Genomic DNA, 20,119 nt, shown 5'->3' on the forward strand with positions numbered 1-20,119 from the left:
AGAGAAGGCATGCTATGCCATCACTGGTGTTCATCGAAGAGAAGGCATGCTATGCCATCACTGGTGTTCATCGAAGAGAAGGCCTGCTATGCCATCACTGGTGTTCATCGAAGAGAAGGCATGCTATGTCATCACTGGTGTTCATCGAAGAGAAGGCCTGCTGTTCCATCACTGGTAAGCTACATGCGGGGGAGCATCAGGCCCAGGAGTGGTGGACATCCAGGGCTCGAGTCGGGGTACCACGTGGGTGGACGGCGTCCCCCCACTTATTTTACCAGGAGCTCGATAACTGGAGCCAATGGAGCCACACATTCACTCTTGGGCCTCTCTGGGGCGAGATCGGAGCTCATTCAGAACGCTGCTCACGCGCTGGCTTCTCTGATGCAATCGCGTCTAAGGGGTGAGAGAGGGGAGGCAACGAGTCTGATGGTGCAAGCCACCTTTCGTGACGTCACTTCCTGTTGTGACGTCAGCGCCCCCCACTTCTATTTTTAGGACTTGTGCCCTGTGGACATCGACGAGAACCCGCTCTGGCCGATCACACACAAGGTCATGATATGAAAATATTTACACTTACATGTTGTAATGTTTTTACATACACAATCTATATCAGAAAGAACTCTCTAGCTCAGTAGACCAAGACCAAACACTCCAGGTATGCCTCAGATTTCGGCGCCAGCGGAATGATTACCACCGTGATTTTTGACACTATGAATTTCCGTAAATTAAAAGGTCTTAAGAAGTCAAAAAACTGTTTTCTAACATGCTTCCCTGACTAATATAGATTTTGATCGAGGGGAGCAGGGTGGTGGTGATATAGGTATGGTCATCACCTCTGCCCAGGCCTTTACACCCAGTTTCCAGACCTGGCCCTTTGTGTGATAGCCTAATGCATTCTGGGTATTGTAGTCCGGTTTTGCATCCATTTAACACACCTGAATTCAGCACTGTAAGGTTTAGGGCATGGTTCGTAATGACCTGGAGTGAGGGGGTAACTTTGGCTGTAGGCCCGCACGTGAGTAAATGATGGCACAGGCATGGAGTGCCAGTGGGCAAGGGCACCCAGTCCCTCTATCTGCAGGGTCATCTGAATGATGACGCCTGTGCAGGATTGTTTGTGGGCCAATGTAGTGTTCAGACCTCGGGGGTGGGGCGTTGATGCACTCTATAGGTACCATTAATGTCTTTATGACAGCTTGGATGCAACCTGCGGCATTCCACTTTACGGATACTTCATTTGTGCCATTGACACCATTCAGTGCTGTGGGCCAACAGGGAGGTGCATTGTTAGAGCTTTGTGTGGTTCCTGGTACTTTAAACTATGGGGTTTATTTACAAGCCCTTTGCGCCGCCGGTTCATCACTCTTCCCCATATTAAACATGACGCACGGGCGGCGCATGACGCTTGTAAATAAGTGTGCAGCTCGGGTCCCCGTGACTGCTGGAAGCAGGGTTGCAGTAGTGCATAGGTTATCAGTGTGTGCTTAGCTCTATGGGCAGAACACCCCCTACGGCGCGGCGGGGCCCCTCTCACCCTAGGACCAATGAATATCTGTGATATGAGAGCCTCGGGGCCCCTCTTCACGTTCTGCCGTGGGCCCCATCATTTTACCCAACGCCACTGCATAGCTGTCGATTTGCCCTGCGTCACGAGGGCGACTTGAACTAGTCTTGGTTTGGCGCCAATAGTATTTAAACAGAGCAGGCCTGTATCACAGCATTGCCTGAGTTCCTGAGAATAGTCCAGTTGTCAGAGGATCATAGCTTGGTATTCCGTGCGGCCTCTGATTGGCTGGAGTGTTCAAGGACCCATCACAAGCGTGGCTTGTTACCCCCCAGTGAGTTTGATTCGCTGAAGGATGGTCATCAAGTGATTGGCTGAAGAGCGATCAGATGTTGGCTGAAGCGTGGTCTGGTGGCCATAACACGTGGGGCTCATTATCCAGATGGACTCTGATTGGCTGAGTGGTGTCGGGTGACCATGGCGGCCAATATATTCATAGGGGCTAATTGGCAATGCATTGGTCAACGGACCAAGCGAGTTGTGGCTTGTTACCGCGAAATGGCGTATGATTGGTTTAGAATTTGCCATGTGGCCGCTGGCTGTCACTGAACTTTGTATTTAAGAAGGGTTGGGAGAAGGTAGTTCATTTGATGTTATAGGCGAGTTTATCTTTTACGTTGGAGGCGTAGTCTTTGGTTGTTTCAAGCGTCTAGGTGCTTTGACAATATTTTGCGAGCATTTTTTTAAGCTGTTGTTTTCCATTATGCTCTGTGACAGGTGATTCGAGGGTAAGTTATTTTAATACCCACTATTTAGTTCTTGGCTTAGTCGTTTTTTGCTTTCTCCGCCTGAATTAAAAGCGCTGTATGTTTCGTTGGGGTGGGTGGCTGACGATTCCTTTTAAATCTTGCTAGTGCACCTTTTTGTTATGTCGTTATCTCTTTCAACGAGTTTATAACTTTCTAGTTCGTCACGATTGGGAAAATAGACTTTGTTTCCGGAATGCGCACTTGACCATTTTAAAGTCGTTTCCCCTTATTTTTGTATATGCAAGTGTAGGTGATCTCTTGTATTGCGTTTAAGTGAGGTGTGGGTATACCTGTTGGGCGTTTACAGGGAATATGCTTTCGCCAGTACTTTGTTATACCGTGAACACTTATTCTACTTGTTTCAATTGCAGTGTTGTCCTCCGGTGGTCCCGTTACCAGAGAAAGTCCTCCTCCCGCCGACACCGAAGAACCTTCTAGAAGGGGCGTCTGTAGGCGTTCCACACGGCCCCTAAACTGACCGATGCAATGGCAGCTGTTCTTGCTTTTCCTTGCAGGCGTTTTAATGCGTAACCACGGCTTGTGGCACCCACACATGGTAAGGCACTAAACGTATTTTTTCCTATAGAATGTTGCCTCCACTCTTAACTAGAGGGTCATCTGTGACTTGAAGGTATATTCGGCCCTTTGACTGGTGTTGGGCGCCTATACAGAATGCGGTGCAGTTGAGCTCACCTCCCACTATCGCCTGGAAATGGTTAATGGGGTGGGTTTGTCAACACTAGATTATAAAATATTCTACCGTTTTACAAACTATCCGTAAGGTTTTTTGGGAGATGGGAGTCCTTCTATTACGGGGTCTCCATTGAAATCTGAACGCGTTTTTATTTGTTTCTGGGAGGTTAGGCCTAGAGATCTGATATAACCACGTTTTCTTATACTGTCCCGCCGCCCTCTTCGATCCTAGAGGCGGGTGAAATCCGGAAACGCTGGTTTCAAAGTTATGGGAGCGGGTTGCTCTAAATGCAGTGTTCACGGAGCATGGATCGCAGTCTCGAGGGCAGGAAGGGAGGTTAATGACTGGGTTTTCCTGCAGGCCGCGGAGACTTTCCATGTATAAAAATTAACACAAACACTTCAACACAGGCATTGAGTTTGGGCGGGTCTACCAATAAGGGAGGCTGCAATTAAACTAGGTTCTCTTCTGGCGCCTGCAGTGTCTTTTGATGGCTGTAGCATATGTGGGGGCATATTATCCACAACTGGCGCTAATTCTCTCTAAGCGCTCTTAGCGTGAGGATAATTATCACTGGCTATCGCTTGTTTTTATCGCAGAGATAGCGCGCTATCAGCGATGCTTATCTCCAGAGTGATCAAAAAATAACTGTTTGCTGCCAAATGTGCAAATAGCACTGGGTTTTCAGCGATAATAGCACAACGTTTAGTGCTACGTTGTTGCTGGTGCAGGGCATACTTAGCTGTGATATCCAATGGAAGGTGGATATCATGGTTAAGTCAAATTAAAAGCAGGCATAAGCAAAGTAGCGATAACCGCGGTTAGCGCTACTTTTCTTATCGCTATGCTTGTTAGCGTGCCCATTGATTGGAGAAATGTCATTTTGTGACTTTTCTCCAGTTATTTTGGGAAGGAATGCCCACTTCGCATCTCATTAGAGATGCGAAGGGAGGCGTAGGGAAAAGGGTGCTAACATGTGATTATGCATGTTAGCACCTTCTTGTTAATAGGGCAAAAACATTATCTCCGTTTTCTGGCTTTTAAAGCCAAAAAAGCAGCGATAAGGTCCTTGATGATGATATGCCGCGTGGTTTGTTCTGACCCTGTTTTTCATCCCAATCTCGTTTCAGCAGAGAAGCATGGCGTGTTCAGACGCACGGGAGGTGCCTGGGATCCTGGTCAGGCTTGACGATTCTGTGCGGAGGTTTGTATTTTGAATCCTTTTACTGAATGATTGGTTACCAGGGTCCTGGCTGTAGAGTATCGCTTGTAATGTGACAGTTTAGAACTGTTCAGGGTGGGAGATGGGAGGAGTATGGCTGGAGGCATTTATTGTTCCTTTCCTTGGTGTTAAGTAGCCATGGACAGGTCGGTTAGTTTTGGGAGAACTGATAACAAGGAGGTTCTTATTTGGAGAGCTCCAGTTTTCCCCAGAGAGGCAACTCAAGTGGGATTTTATTCAGTTCAGCAGTGGTCCAAGTGAGGCTTGGCTTGTCCCCGTTTCCTTATGGGCAGTGAAACATTTGTCTGTCATTAGTGGGAGGTGAGTGTTAACGATGCTGTTTCGGCTTATAATCGAGTTGTTAATTATTTTTATTTGAAGCTGGTTTCTAAGAGTAACTACTATTCCGGTTGACAGTCTCGTTTTTTGTTTGATCAGTGACTGTCATTTTCTGTAGGTATAGAGGGCTTGGTATAGCTGTGCTCGGTAAATATTTTTTGACGAAACATGCTAGGTTTCTGAAACGTGTCATTTTAAAATCCTTGTATGATGGTGGTTCAGCCCCATTCTTGCGAATGGCTGTCTTCTGCTTTGCTAATTTGTCGTGTTTTTGTTGTATTGTAGGTTGCAGTCTCCCTAACACTCCCTTCCACAGTGAAATCTGAAGGGTATGTATGTGTATATATCTCCCAATAGAAGCACTTGCATACCATTACCCTTGGGAAGATGTTGATGGCTGTTTCTAACTTGGGTCCACATTAGTAACTACCTGTTTTCTAGGTTCTGGCAAAGAATCTCGCTGTAATCGCGTCCACCCACATCCCATTTATACTGATTGACCTACTCTGGCATTTGCTCCTCCAGCCAACAAATATTAACTTTGATTGAACTGAGCCGAGCTTAGTAAGCATGCTGGATGCGTGTGCCATCTTACGAAGGGCTTTATTTAATGTAACTGTTTATTTCCAAAGGAACTCATTGGGTGCTTAAAGGCTCAAGACTGTATGTTTAGGCTTCTTACCTGAATGTCTGCTCAAATCTCTAGCCTCTTGGGCTGTATGTGGTGCATTTACTCAGAAGTCTATTACTCACTGGCGTGGGCTGCATCGCCGCCACCTTGAGGGGAGTGGACCTCCCCTGTCTAGTCCCACATGGGTAGGTGTGGGGATCCTGGTGGGGGAGTTCAGGTAGGAGGAGATGGCACTTGCCATTTGCTCCACTGCCATATCAGAAGATGCTGGGCGAGGATGGCTTCCCAGTGCAATGTTAGATGGTCAGGTGAGGAGGTGGTTGACACCCTCCCCGTCGCCTTTTGGGAGGCAGAGCAGACTACTTCCCTGGGGTCCCTCTCCAACAAGGTGGTGGTCGTGGTTCTTCCAAAATCTGGGAGAGGTCTTCTCCTGTGTGGCAGCTATAGGTTTATCTCTTAGCTAAACTGCAAAATTAAAATCCTGGCCAGTGTCTTGGCAATGCACCTAGGCAAGGTCATACCCTCCCTGATTCGCCACATGCAGGTTGGGTTTCATGCCAGGCTGCTCCTCAAGGATATACCTATGCAACCTGGCCCACACCCTTTGGACAGCCAAGGATCTCACGGTTAATGTGAAGTTCCTCTTCTCCACACGCTGAAAAAGCGTTCAGCCGCATTGACTGGGACTAGCTCTTAGCCACCCTGGAATGATTAGGCCTGGGATACCAACTAATTGCCGAGGTGCGACTGCTGTATGATTGTCCAACAGCTCAAGTTAACTGGGGGGTCCTTACCTTACAGACCCTTTCCTGATCCTAAGTGGCACCCACTGGGGATGCCTTCCCTTGTTTCTAGTCATGGAACTCTTGGCCTCTAATATTTGTGATTCACCCAGTATTGTGGGTGCCCTTGGCCCGTGGATGGTTTCTCAAAATTATTTTTAGGTGGATGATGTCCTCTTTACTCTAACAGACCTCAACTGCTTCCTACCGGCCCTGCTGGAATGTATTCATGGATTTGCAGCCCTGTCTGGTTACAAGGTGAATTGGGACAAGGCCTTCCCACTTGTAGCTAAACACAGAAGGCCATCCATGGCTACACTTTCCATTGGCAGCCCTCGCTGCTCAAATACTCCGGTTTCTGGCAACAGGTTTGGAGGGGATGATCTCAGACAACTTGGATCCATTGTTGGCGCAGATGAAACAGGACTTTGAGAAGTGGTTCTCCATGTGTGGCAGAAAGCATGCATTAAGGACTGTCCAGTGGTTGTGGCTTGCAGAACCACGGTTCCTTGTTCATTGGGGCCTTCTTTCTACTGTCACTAATGTTTATCAGCTCCTGCTTAGTGTTGGGTGGCACAAACCCACTGTAGAGTGCAGCTGTTTTGAAACCCTTTCTTTGGCTCCATGTTTGCTGCTGCAGCAGCAAACCCCCTAGTCTTCCTGTTCAGGTTGAATGTTGGTACTTTACCGTCACAAAGTACAAGAGTCTCAACCCCCACAGTGTGCATGCAGTCAGGATTCCTTGGTGCGCAGGTGGAATCTTTAGTGCTGCCATTAATTCCAATCCCATTGTAGGCTGCACATTTTAATCCATTCCGCTTTTCTCCAAGTTAACTGTCTTGTGTGGGCCCTACTGGGTTCTCATAATTGTTAGTGAGCTGGTTGAAAAGGGTAAGCTCACTAGCGTTTGAAGTAAAAGCAGGTGACCTCCAACTCCACCCTCATTGTGATGGTCTTTGGGGTTGCTCAAACTCCTCCCATTCCTGAAGCGCGTATACCTGCAAGAAGGGGCGCTGCTTCCAACTCTTCCAGATGTTAAAATCTTCAGTGGGTGCAATACGACAACAGCAATTCAACTGACTGAAGGAACTGGGAACAACCACACCCCATCTGAAGTTGCGGTTTGATCGATCTTTTAGCCGTTGAATTCCAATTGTTTTTAAACCAACTCTTACTGGTGTCTTCTGAGCAGGATCATGATACTCATTCAGTTGGCTCACTATATGCAAGTAATTTGTCTTTGATGTTTCTGCATTTCTACACTATCTACGCAGGCCCAAAGAAATCCCATGAACTTACAAACTCTGTAGACAGCACCTAAACTGCTTCAAACTTAAATTGAAGCATACCGTCCTGCCTTTTTAAAGCGCTTACCTGGCTCCAGTTGGAGTGGAATAATTAAAAATCTTGCAAAAAATACGAGCCCTGAACTAGTAATGGTCTGATCCTGTGGGCTGGCATTGCAGGGTTGAGCCCACTGGTCCGCTTCACCTAGAGGCAGCTTCATGCGGGGTGATGGAAGATCTGGAATAGACTATGCATGGAATTGTGACCAAGATAATTAAAAATACCTCTTCAAAGACATTAACTTTCCATCATTGCTCAGCTGAGACTTCAGTCCTTTTGAAAGAGGCCTGGGCCCAACTAAGTCCAGCTTGATCAGTTTTCTTGGTCTGTGCAACCACAAGATAATTGAGTGATGTGGCTTTCACAGAATGCAAGAAGCTGCACCATCTGCTTGAGTATGGAACCAACTGCACCACCTGTACTAAAAATTGGCTTTAGTCACCAGACTGCGTTATATAATTTGGTGTTTTTGTGGAGAGTGAAGTAACTACTGGTTAGTGATCCAGAGTGGCAGTTGTCTTTTATGACAAGGATGTATTTTTCAGCAGGAATGGTATCAGCTGGAATCTTATATTTTGCAATGAATAACGCAAACAATAGTGCGGTTTGTTGCTGATCCTGGACTTGGTTGCAGCTGCAATGCAAGACCAGTAGAGTTTAGGGAGCTACTGGTCTGTCACTGCTTGATTAGCAAGTCTTTACCAAACATGTGACCTGAAATCTTACTTGTTTCGTACTGACAGTTCATTTAGTTTTTAGTCTTCTTTGGTCCTAGTGACAACCTACAGGGTCTGATGGTACGAGGTGTCACCACCTTCACTTCCCATGTTAGCCAGACTGGCATCTGTGATGGGGCTGGGTCAGTCTATTGCCACCGTGCCTTTTTACCTTGGTTCCTTTTTTTTGCTTTGAGGAGGACCAATTAGATGGAACTTTTGAAACCCACGAGTTACATTAACATTACATATTTACGTATATGGTTGCTGTTCCACCCTAGGTTCTCTTTTTGAGAAGTGACCTGGACTGAAACGTCTTTTCAAGATGGGAGACTGTAGTACTTATGCGGAACGTGCTCCGTTTGAGTACTATGCTGGACTTTGTTGTAAACTCAATAACTGGGATATATTAAAGTAGACGGCTACATGTGCTAGGATCCATCTATAGTAGTTCTTTGGGAAGCTTGACATCCACCTCCCTGGTGTATCCAAATTGTGGCTTTTTGAACCGCAATCTCAAATGCCAACCATCACTGGATTTGCTAGTATGTACACCTGGCTGGATTGGATACAACTACTGAAATTCTGAGCCAAGTCAATACTTGAGCATGTATATGCATGTCTCAGGACTGCTACTGATTGGATGTTAAGTCTACTAACTAGAAACTGTAATATTCAACAGACACCCTCAGCAATGATCACCCCTCGTCAAAAAAACTCCAGCATGCCCTAAGGCCTCTCTGGACTAGGATAATAAACAGCTTCCTGAAAACTGGAGTGATGCCAGACTGTCCAACTCATATGAAGTCATGCCAAGAATAAAAAAAACAGAAGCATACCTGATTGACCTTAACTTCAGACCAGAAAGGTTGGGGGGTGGCGGGTGGGTAGGGCTCTTCTCTTGCTCTCACTAGTTAATAATTTGGAACTTCTCACCGCCATCCATAACCAACGAATCTCCTTCCATTTATATGCGGATGACACCCAGCTCTACATGGAAGTCTTCTACTTGAAGACATTCAGCTATTTTAAATACCACCCTCAGTCAACACTGGCTATCTTGCAACCACCTGAAACTCAACCAAGACACCTATTCTACTCTTACCAAATACAGCGCTCCACGCAAATGCTGAAATGGGTAAACTCCTTTGACTCCTACTGACTAGACAAAACTGTCACATCTTTAGGGCTCACTCTGGACTCCAAACTGACCATGAAAAAGCATATTAAGGACAATGTTAAGGGTACCTTGTACAACCTGAAACTGCTGAACAGAATCCAGCATGACCTTTCAGCCACCAGCTTGTGTTCACATTTCAATCCATCTTTCACGCAGAGCAGCAACTTAACTTTATACCCCCACCCCCCCCAAATATATACCTGTATATAACTAATGTCATTAAGGCTGCAGGCAGCATTTTGTATGATTCACCTGGGCTGTCATGTTGTGGAGTCCTCTAGGTTTAGTCTCAAATTTCATGGCACACTAATTGGATTTTAATTCTGGAAACAAATGTAGTCATGTATTGGCGTGACATGTAAACAATTAGCATGATAATGAACCAAGATGACCCCCCCCCCTCAACCAGAGGAAACACTTAATCATGCTGACTAGTCTCACACCATGAGAACTTTCAGAAGTTTGTTAGAAGGAACCATGTTAACTTAATTTATAAGAATTGAAAACTTGTATTGTCCGTTTTTGTGTTTTTTCTTCTATATTTTCTGGCTTGTGTCCTTCTCCCTATCCATTCTTTACCTAATAATCTTCTGTGATGAATAATGAAATTATCAAATGGCTTAATTTTAAGCCAGCCCTCAGCACTTCAGCCGGGTCCCCATGTGGGCCACCCGTTCTTTATTTGGGTGTTCCCACTGGGTGATCCGGCTGTACTGCTGACGGCATTGAGAGATTGATGGAGCGGAGCTCTGTCCGTCTATCTCTCGAGATAGCCTGAGAGCTGGCTCCAAAGGGCGTCCCATCGAAAGCCACTCCAGGCATCCATTCTGAAATTTTGCAGTGAAATCTTACTAAAGCAATGTAGCAGCTCAAACGCAGCCTTCAGGATGGTAAAGAAGCAGATGTGATGCTAGAGATCACATTCATCTGGTTAGTATGAATTATTGTAATATTGCTCGGTGTTGTGTTCTTAGTATAGGAGCATGCCTGCAAGATGGTATACTTCATTGTTATGGTCTAGTTTCACAATTGGCTTGTACTACTTTTCCAATCCTGGAAGAGATTACAGCTGCAGACTGGTGCTCTGTGTCCTCTTGTGGCTTGGTGAATCTTCTGAGGCTTCTTGCATGACTCCTTGTGGTGAATCTTGAAAGCTGTGCGTAATCAAAATGTAAGAAAACCCGTCTTTGCTTAATGCTGAAAGTAGATTGGGTGCACAGAGGAGTGTGTAATATACCACTTGCTAAATGTTGAGTACGATTACAGATGTAAGGTTGGGAGTGTGAACCAGCGTTGTAAATGCTGGGAGTTCCAAGCACAGTAGGAGGTTGGTTTGAAAAAATCATTGATTGAACTATGCCTAGACTACACCAGTTGGCAATGGGCTAAATCTAATCGACAGTGGAGTCATTGATTTGGTATGCTAGTACACTAATTTCTAACATTTATTGGGGTTTACAGAATTAGTAAATTCAAGATATTGAATACATGTATCACAAAGGCCCGTGTTACCTAATGCTTGATCTTACAGTGCGGTGTTATATATCCCAGTAAGCCGATGTAAGGTAGTATGTGGTGCAGCAGCAACTGGACATGGATGTTTTCAATTGGTTTGTGCACAGGTATCAAACCCTGTTAAACCAACTGTAGTGCGAGTACAATTCCACCATCTCCCATTTGACTGGTGCAGTTCTCAGCGTGTTTTTACTCCCACATCATGCATAAATTACATGTTTGTGGGGATACAGTGAAAATATGAGTAAGGGAGGGCAGATGTCAGAATTAAATGTGGCTATCTGTCTAGCGTTCATGTGTATTAGCAGTAGTAGTGTAGGTACATGTAGTGTCCTTTAAGAGTTAGTTACAGTGAATTATGAACAAATGTAAAGCTTTGAAGGACTCTGAGGAGATGGTTGCCTTACACGGTTCCTCCTTCATGCTTAGTGCCTCGGCCTGTCTTACAGCCTCTACATCTCTGTAGAAGGATGAAGCATTAGCTATGCATGTTTGCTTAACCACTTACGGACAAATGGCCTGTGCGTCTTAACTTGCATTCCAGTGCCATCAGAGGAGTTTGTGATTTTGCAATAATTAAAGGTCTCTTATTCTCTCCACTTACCATGGTTGTGGAAAAAACAATTGTCTTTCTTGTCGGCTTCTTCTTAAAGAAGCAATACCTGAACAGCAGCAACCTGACAATATTTATAAAGAACCTAGCAGGGTGAATACCTAGTGATTGAGAATCAGATCAAGGATGTTAAGTGCTCTATGTATGATTTCTCTTGCTTGGTAGAAGCTGAGAAGCGGCTAAGGTTAGACTGCTTCACTGTACCAAAGTATGGGACCTCATCTTGGGGTACTTTGAAGGGGAGTGAGGCTTAATACATGACCTTCAGCTTGGATCCCTGGCAAACCAGTGTCACTTGTAGAATTTCCTGTAGGTCCTAATGCTATAAAGTGTATGTAAGGTTTACTGAAGGGCAGGGTCTATCGGGTTATTAACGTACCTTTTCATGCTTCATTGTTCAGCCTCCTAGTTTAGTCATATGATGCTGGGGACCCCGTGTGGAATCTGTTATGAGCCACTTCCTCTACCAAAGTGGTATCTCAATCACACTGAAGCACGTTTTCTAAATAATTGGGAATTTGCTGGAGTATGACAAACCAGAGCAGATCTAGTGGACAATGGGAATTGTGATCTTTCTTGGTGGCACCCAGATAAGGTTTTTATTGAATCAAGACCTACGTGTGACCTGCTTTCCTCTGAGTAGCATCACAAATAGTTATCACTCACGAAGGGGCTCTCGCTCACCATTTCTTCCTCCAAAGAGGGGAATGGATGCAGTCGGGAACCTTTATGTATCAAGACTTTATTCCTCATGATTCAATGGATTGTCCCTATCCATTCTCTAATGGGCTGTAGCTGCAGAAACTTGAGGCTGTTGCCAATTAAGTAAAAATCTAATTAAATGTGGCATGGAACACCATAACAGGCAAAGTGCTTCATTGACTGTACCTTCAGCAGTCAAAGTACGTGCTTGGCCCTTTACCCCCTCTACGAATGGTGGATGTTGGTTCAATGGTCAAGTTCATACTTTGATACTATTGTGTAACACAATCTCTTCATTATGGGAAGCAGAAAAAACATTTTGCATACTTGGGCACTTGTGTGAGGATGCTTCTGAAGGCTGAGGAGTCTGGAGTGAGAATGGTGTCTTATATGTACTGAAGGAGGCCTGTCTAGTCTAGCTCTGAAGTTGGCAGTGCTGATGGTTCAATCTGTAAATGAAAATCCAAGTTTAAACTTGGTTATGCATTTATGCAGGTACATGGCTTCAAGAACAGGATTGTATGGTAATGGTAAACGAAATACGATTTTAAAATCGTAAGGCCTACAATTTTCAATAGGTTTTTAGTGTTATGTTCTTCAGGTCTATACTGCTTCTTGTGGCTTGTGTACACCTGGAACATGGCGGCAGGTTCGTAATCCGTATTAAACATTTTAGCATTGGTTTTTTTTTTTGGGGGGCTGACATTTGGCCAGTTCTAGCAGGCTAACTAGCTTTACTCGGTGTAAAAATTATTTGACTTTACTGTAGACTTTCTGCTTTTTTTAGGTTGGCTGATTCTGGATTGACTCGCTTGTTCATGCTGAATGGACCCCCTCATTGAAGTGCAATCCTCGAAGCTGCACCGCTGTCATGTGTAAGCATGCTTTACATTGTTTACTTAACAGGGGCCTGCACTGGATTCTAGGCATGAGTAGGTTGAAGAGGGACACTAAGCAGCCATTTGGTGTGGCTGAATATCTGAACCTAAAATGCTGCGCATTATTGTGGGAGTAGATGTTAAAACTTAATGTGCATTTATGTCTGGTGATGAGGCAAAACCAATAGTTGAGTTAGGCTGGGGAATTGTAAGTATTCCAGATATTTAGGAAAAAATGCCCATATACACATCCACGCAGATGGTGGAGTAATGTTTCATAGTATCTTAAATCAGTGGTTCTGGGTAGCATTCAAACCTGTTGCTTTTCACTTACATTGCACCTTTAGACAGGGGGCCTGACCATGCTTGCCATGGGAATAGTCCATCCCGAACTACTTGTTTGTCTCGATCTGTTATATGTTGCAGAGACTTGTGGACATTGACTTGCCTAACCCACCACTCGTCTTATTTCTTGCAGATGCCTTGGGACATTCTGAACGTTTTCTGATTATTGTTGGTTTATGGACTCACATTTTCTATTAAGCTGTTTGTCATATAAATAAAGGCAATTAATCCTAAACATGTGAGTCTGTGCATTTCTAAAGTCTGCAGCCGGGCATGAGTCTTTATTGCCTGTGGACCTAAACTGGAGAGATGGAATACTGCCTGGGCACCAGAGGAGTTTAGGAGGGACCACTAGTTCACTACAATGTGAGATCTGCCCTTGTGGAGAGATGGCTTTTATTCTTCTGTTCAGGAGGTTTCTTGTGTCCACCTTAGGAACTATTTGGTACAAACCCCTGCTTATGCTGAGTTTGTGGATATATTCGCTCGTCCAAATGTATAACTATTGATCAGACCGACATGTGAACTAGTTTTGGAAACATTGCGTCCTTGATGCTTCTACTGAATGTTTTCAGGGGAGTTTCATTGCAGGGTCAACATTATGAAAATGCTGTCCTAGTGGGAGACTTGCTATTATTGGACATAGAGGGGACTGTTGTGCCTGAGGTCACTTGGGATTGGAAATACTGGTTACAGCTGAGCATTTACTGAAACTTATGGGCAGTGGAATAGCTGTCATTGGTGAGAGGTGAGGGAGTTGTTTCTTGGGGTTAAAATTACCCATATTAAAAAATAATTGTGGTTTCTCGTACGGGAGGAATTACTTTGCCGGTTGACAGTCTAGGTTTTGGTGTCTGCTCAGTGAGTTTAATGTGATTTCTGCAGTAATAGAGGGGTGGGTTAAGCTGTGCTCTAATGCCTTTGTGTGACACGACGTGCTAGGTTTCTGAGCTTTACGTGCTCACCTAACTGCCTTGGACGATGGCAGTCTAGCCCCATTCTTAAATTGCCAGTTTCCGCACTACTAATTTGCTTTTCTTATCCTGTAGGTTGCAGTCTCTCCCTTACAATGACTTTCACAGTGGAATCTTAACAGGGTGTGTCTTGCACATGACTAACCTCTTGTGAAGTGAGGTGCTCCCTTTTAGGGGGGGGGGGGCGGGCTTGTTAGTGAGCACTGGGATGTCGGCAGATCAATTTGGGTGTTTCTAACTATGGTCCATATTAGTAACCCTGTTTTCTAGGTTCCCAGCTAAGAATATTGCTGTAGTCACCGCTGCTCACATGCCATTGAGACTGTTTGACCTACTCTGGCATCTGCTTCTTTAGCCATTAAATCTTCCTTAACTTAAAACAAAGTGAGCCAAGCGTTCTTGTAAGTGTGCTGGATGCACATGCCATCGTGCTGAACACTAGTATTTAACAATACTGTCCCTAACTGGTCACTTTCAAAGGCGTTCATTGGAGCTCAAGGTAGAATGTTTAGGATCCTGAATGTGCTAAAATCTGTAGCTGCCAGTAGTATCTGGCGATTAACTTGTATTGGAAGTCCATTACTCTGCCCACTGCCGGCTTTTGTATGAACAGACCCTTTGAGGCAAGATGTGTTAGTAGCTGAACGCAAATTGAAGGGGGGGGGGGGGGGCCCTTCTTGAAGATTAACGATCTATGGGTGCTCCTGATGTAGAGTAGTTCTCCCCCCCCCCCCCCCCCCCAAAAGCTGGGAGATGCCACATCTCTTCTCTCCTCCCCCCCCCCCCCCCCCTTGCAATAAGAGTATTTGAGGGGGAGAAACGGAGAAAAACGTAAAGATTTATACAATAAACAACATCAATGCTGCCTGAGGAAACGGTAGGAGAAAATTCAAATTGGGTTTGCTACATAATCTGAGAATGTGGGCGGCATATTCTCCTGATCGGAGCCCACACCATCTCTGTCTGGCGCAGTGGGAGTCGTAGTCTCTACTTTTTTCTTCTCCAGTATGGGCCCCTTTTTCAAGTGTCATGTGTTTACTGAAGCCGGATCCACATTGCTCTGCCTGTGGGTACCATAGCCAGGTCTTATTCCATGTATTTTCTTCTCAGCTTTGACTCTGTTCCTTTTTATCTGAAAGTTACCAAAGGTATCGATTCCATGTTTCTATCTGGAAGAAACATTAGTTAAGTAACTTGTGCGTTAATGTTTGATCTCAAAGTCCAAACAACCCTTATGCCACTTCATCCAACCCACTAGTCTCAATTTAAGAGCTGGAACGGTGTGACTTTAATAGTTTGGTATGGAGTCAATCTGCTTCTAGTTGTTTCGTGATTTCCCCTCTCACACCCAAACAGATGGCTCTGGCCAATTGAATTCCTTGATGATCTTAGTCAATCCCTCCACCATTCCATTTGTTTCGGGATGGTATAATGCACTTAATCTGTCTGTTGCAGTGTATGAACGCTTTCATTTCTGGAAGCAGAACTGTGCACAATTGTTGCTCTTAACAGAGCTGCGCAACACCTCTAACATGAAATTGATAAGTCTTGGTGCTGATACCTGACCGACTTTAGTTGTCAATGTGAAAAGATCCACGGACACTTTTGTAGGGGTGGGGGAAAACTGCTTCTCTCTTGTTAGAGGACCTACAATAACCGAGGTTATAACCACCCATGGTCACTCTTGTGGCTGTCTACAGTGCATAGGCGTGGTTTCCAGTTTAAGCATGGTCACTAGTGGAGCTGGGTATAAACTCCCGTACCTATTTTTTCTCAATGTTGGAGTCTATTCTGGGCCAGCAAAAGTCCAAACTTAGTCTCTGCGATCTAGATATGTCCTTCATGAGCCAAGTTGAGGAACTTGTCTCTTGAGACTATGGGTGGGATGTTTCATGCCCTGGACATACTCCCATTTGCTACTGACTATGCACTGTCCAATAAGGCTTGAGTATTTCCTCATGGCGCTCAACATGCCCACCCTCGTTCTTTTTCTACAAATCCTCTAAGAATCCTTTCTCAACTGCGGCCCGTTTTATGGCACACTCCCCTTATAATTCTGCCACCTGTGACCATCTGCAGCATAGTTTGTTAATCATGGCACATACTCCACCCCAAACATACTCCTGCAGACTCACAACCCACTTCCGGACTAAGGATTCCAGGTGTTTCTTAGTGAACATTTTAAGAAGTTGCTGGTCTGTTTTAAAGCCAAATTTTGTTCCCCACACAATTTGAATTTGTTTGCCCAGTGTGCTGCCAGTTTCTTGTTCTCTATCCCTGTGTAATTGACTCCTGCCTGATGTAATGAGTGCGAGCCAAATGCAATAGTCTCAACCCCTTTTTCTACCTCTTGTCTTAAAACTGCATCTAAGCCTCTGGAGCTAGAATCTGTGGAGATCACAATGTCTCTTGAATGAAAGTCTTCAAATTGGGTGCACTTGCTAATGCTGACTTGATATTGTCCTCCAACCTGAATAGTATCTCATTCTTTAGTAAGTAGTCAATTTAAAATGTTCACCTGCAAGCTTGTCAACGAATTTGCTATAGAATTCAAGCGTTTCCTCAAAGTACTTCATCTCATCCTTGTGTGTAGGTGGTTCCGAGTTTCATTTTTGGGCAAGATGCTATCCGCTGTGATCATGTGTCCTAAAAAAAACCCTCAAATTCTGAACAATCTAACTTAAACTTATTGTGAGGACCTGCTACTGAAATCTTTTAAAAAAAACCTGTATCTTTAATTGTGTTGTAAATTATTTTCACCAAATATTAAAACCTAATCTTTGTAGTAGAATATGCATTGCAACATGCTTGTCATGACCCTCTAGAATACCTCTGCTGCAGAGACCAGCCTGTACAGCATTTATTTTAAATCTGTATGGGTTTAACACCCTTAGATCCTGAGAGTCTGGATGAAACTTGATAATACATGGATGCCAGGTTGAGCAAACCCTGGCACCTGCCACTCGCCACTCTAATCATGTATGTGATGTTTGTCAAGGGATACTTGTCTACTGCCACCTATATGTATTGCCCTTATAACTATGCACAGGCCAATTGATCACCTTATTTTTTTTTTTTAGCTACAACAATTGGGACCAATCACTGACATCTATACAGCAAACCTTTTACATGACCTTCAGCTTCGTTCTCTGTGAAACCAGTGTCATTTCTAGCATTACCATAGGCCCTTGTTAATAATCAAAGTTGATTAGCAAGGTCTACTGAAGGCCAGGGTCACTCATCCAGTTATGAGTGTACTTTTCCATGCTTTATCTCATTCAGCTTCCTAGTCTGCAACAATTCTTCTGTTCTGCTCCGGGGAACCCTGTTTGGAATCTGAGGCCACTTTCTGTACCAGAGCAGGGCTGGTGTGCAGGGCTGGTGTACAATGTGAATTGTGATCTTTCTTGGTGGCACCCAATTAAGGAGAGTACTTTATCAAATCAAGTGCTGCATGTGACCAGTCATCCTAGGGGTAGCATAGCTTATAGCTAACCCTCGCTTATCAAGGGGAAACGCTCACACCCAAGCCTTTTCCAAAGAGGAGAATGTATGCAGTCAGGAACTTTTATGTATGAAGACTATAATCCTCCTTATGATTCAATGCATTGTCACCGTCCGAAATCCAATGGGCTCTTGGTACAAGAAACTTGAGGCTGTCACCAAAGAAGTAAAATCTAAGAATGGTATGAAACGCTTAATTCCCTGTACCTTCAGCACTCAAAGTACATGTTAGGCCCCTTTGCTCCTCAACAAACGGAGGATGTCGGTTCAATGGACCAGTTCATACTGTGAATACCTTTTCATTATGAGAAGCAGAAAAAGCATTTTACCTACTTGGGTACTCGTGTCGGGATGCTTCAGAAAGCTGAGAGTCTGGAGTGAGAATGTCTGGGCATCCTGAAGGAGGCCTGATTAGAACAGCTATGTTGGCATGGTGGACGGTTCACTCAGTGAATAGAAATCCAAAACTGAACTTGGTTATGCAGGGACATGCCTTAAACATATTATAATTTAAACAGAATTATGCAGTTGATTGTTGGTAATCGTATACAAAATAAGATTTTAAAATGGTGTAAAGCCTACAATTTTCTACAGAGTTTTATGTTCTTCAGGTCTATATAACTGATTTGGTGGATGTGCAGCAGGTTTATAATCAGTTTTTAACATATAGCAATAGATTGTGTTTGTATTTTTTTACTTCAAGCGGACATTTGGGCAGTTTAAGCGGAAACTATTTTTACATTGTGTGAAAGTTTGTCAACATTACCATATATTCTGCTTTATTTTTTAGATGGCTGATTTCTGGATGGACTGACTTGTTGCACATGCTGAATGGACCCGCTCCTTGAAATGCACTCCTCGCTGCACTGTCAAAGAGTAAGCATGCTTTACATTATCTCAACAGGGACTTGCACTTGAATATAGGCACAAGTGGACTTGGGAGGGACACTAAGCAGTGATTTGGTGTGGATGAATGTCTAATTGTCATACTGTTGAAGCTTTAATTTCACTGTGAATTGTAAGCATTCCAGATTGTTTAGGAAAAAAGCCTGTATACACGTTCACCAAGCTGGTGGAGTAGTGCTTCATAGGATCTTAAATCAGTGTTACTGGTTAGAATTCAAACCTGTTGCTATTCACCTACTTTGCAACTTTGGACAGAGGCCTGACCATGCTTGCCATGGAAATAGTTCATCCTGAACTGTTTGTTTGGCTTGAATCTATTAATGTGTTTTTGTACCTTGACTTACCTAACCCACACGTCTTCTTTCTTACAGATGGCTTTGGACATTCTGGAAGTATTCGGAGAATTGTTAATTCTAGACTAAAGTAATCACTAAGCTGTATTATCAATAAAGGCAATTAATCTGAAACATGTGAGTCTGTGCATTTGTAAAGTCTGCTGCCAAAGATGATATTCTTCATTGCCTGTATCTTAACTGGAGAAATGTAATACTGAACAAGGGTCCGAACACGTCCCTTAGAAAGGACAACTAGTTAACTGCAATGTGGGATCTGCCTTTGTTGGGTACAGGTGAGCTGCACTTAGTATTGGAAATGCATACAGGTGAGCTACACTTAGTATTGGGAATACATACTGGATACAGGTGAGCTACACTTAGTATTGGAAATACATACTGGATACAGGTGAGCTACACTGGTGGGACACTTAGTATTGGAAATACATACTGGATACAGGTGAGCTACACTGGTGGGACACTTAGTATTGGAAATGCATACTGGATACAGGTGAGCTACACTTAGTATTGGAAATACATACTGGATACAGGTGAGCTACACTTAGTATTGGAAATACATACTGGATACAGGTGAGCTACACTTAGTATTGGAAATACATACTGGATACAGGTGAGCTACACTTAGTATTGGAAATACATACTGGATACAGGTGAGCTACACTAGGGGGACACTTAGAATTGGAAATACATACTGGATACAGGTGAGCTACACTAGGGGGACACTTAGAATTGGAAATACATACTGGATACAGGTGAGCTACACTTAGTATTGGAAATACATACTGGATACAGGTGAGCTACACTAGTGGAACACTTAGTATTGGAAATACATACTGGATACAGGTGAGCTACACTAGTGGAACACTTAGTATTGGAAATACATACAGGTGAGCTACACTTAGTGTTGGAAATACATACTGGATACAGGTGAGCTACACTAGGGGGACACTTAGTATTGGAAATACATACTGGATACAGGTGAGCTACACGAGTGGGACACTTAGTATTGGAAATACATACTGGATACAGGTGAGCTACACTAGTGTGACACTTAGAATTGGAAATACATACTGGATACAGGTGAGCTACACTTAGTATGTGAAAT

At 44.1% G+C, this 20,119-nt stretch overlaps 1 long non-coding RNA gene across 2 annotated transcripts; it reads left to right on the plus strand.

The window, feature by feature from the left end:
* Nucleotides 1–2,152: 2,152 nt before the first annotated feature.
* On the plus strand, nt 2,153–19,089 carry LOC146856505 (uncharacterized). Of its 2 annotated transcripts, XR_014980957.1 has the most exons (7): nt 2,153–2,292; nt 2,685–2,869; nt 4,138–4,211; nt 4,854–4,897; nt 12,842–12,929; nt 18,546–18,631; nt 19,033–19,089. It is a non-coding gene; the product is annotated as an uncharacterized LOC146856505 (long non-coding RNA). The 2 variants fall into 2 exon arrangements; XR_014980956.1 differs by lacking the exons at nt 18,546–18,631; nt 19,033–19,089 and adding an exon at nt 13,411–13,512.
* The last annotated feature ends 1,030 nt before the right edge of the window (nt 19,090–20,119 follow it).

The sequence above is a fragment of the Triturus cristatus genome, chromosome 4_1 (genome assembly GCF_964204655.1).
Source record: "Triturus cristatus chromosome 4_1, aTriCri1.1, whole genome shotgun sequence".
NCBI classification, from domain to species: domain Eukaryota; kingdom Metazoa; phylum Chordata; class Amphibia; order Caudata; family Salamandridae; genus Triturus; species Triturus cristatus.